The 988-nt window shown below is 41.3% G+C and overlaps 1 protein-coding gene across 2 annotated transcripts in view; it reads right to left on the bottom strand.

The window, feature by feature from the left end:
- The window catches only part of USP42 (ubiquitin specific peptidase 42), a gene marked incomplete at its 3' end in the record, with an annotated part of 73,603 nt that overhangs the window by 71,191 nt on the left and 1,424 nt on the right, over positions 1-988 (bottom strand).

Here is a 988-nt window from a genome sequence, read left to right as displayed (position 1 = left end):
CCGCAATCCCTTCTCTTCCATTCTCCTCTTGGGATCTTGGGCACGCACGCGCACGCACCCCGCGTGAGTTTTAAGCCACCGGGTCCGGGACGCGAACCGCGGTCGACTACGTGGGAGTCCAGCAACATAGCCATTATGCTAACTGCTGGTTCCCAATAAAATAATTATTTAAAAGAAATAATGATAAATAAAATTGTCTTAAAAATTAATTCCATTTTACAGTTTGAAAAAAGAGAAGTTAACTGCTACACATCAATACAAATCCACCTTTGCTGGAGACACCAAATTATTTCCAACTGGCTTCTAATTTCATCCCGAAGAGCTCTGATTACATGGATTGGGAGACACTACAAAGTGAAGGGGAAAATTGAAGAGGAATGTACATGCCCCTAAGGTGGTTCAGAAAGAGCAAAAAAAGTATATTGCAGAACAATACCTAAAATAACATATCGTAAGACAACAGAAACGCAACTGCCAAGTGGTAATACGGATTTTCTGTGGGGATATATGTATGTGTATGTGTATATATACGATAAATAATTTCATATAAACCGGGGTGTTACCTATACACTTACTGGGGTTTGTATGTATTTGTATATATAAATACTACTTACATGCATACATATATACATTTATATATTTATATATACATGTCCCTGCAGAAAATGCATATTACTTGAAGATTGTGCTTTAATTGTCTCACAGTATGCTACAATATTTTACGTATTGTTCTGCAACTTGCTTATATACACTGTATTTCTGTTTGAGTATTAACCAATAAATGCCAAGAGGACACTCAGCTGATAAACTGCTTACTTCTGGGGTTGGAAAAAAGACCCGAGATCAGTAGTAATCATCAACAAGGACTTCACGGTCCCTGAGGACTGCCTGGAAAGGCGTCTAGGAGTGAAGTCTGAGTCCACCGCGGCGTGGCGACCACCGAGCCCAGCAGCTGCCCGCTACTCCCCCGCCCCGTGGCTGGCACCCC

Source organism: Tupaia chinensis, unplaced genomic scaffold, assembly GCF_000334495.1.
Source record: "Tupaia chinensis unplaced genomic scaffold, TupChi_1.0 Scaffold000279_1, whole genome shotgun sequence".
Lineage (NCBI taxonomy): Eukaryota > Metazoa > Chordata > Mammalia > Scandentia > Tupaiidae > Tupaia > Tupaia belangeri.
The sequence above is the reverse complement of the archived record's forward strand: the minus strand, read 5'-3'. Positions and strand labels throughout refer to the sequence as shown.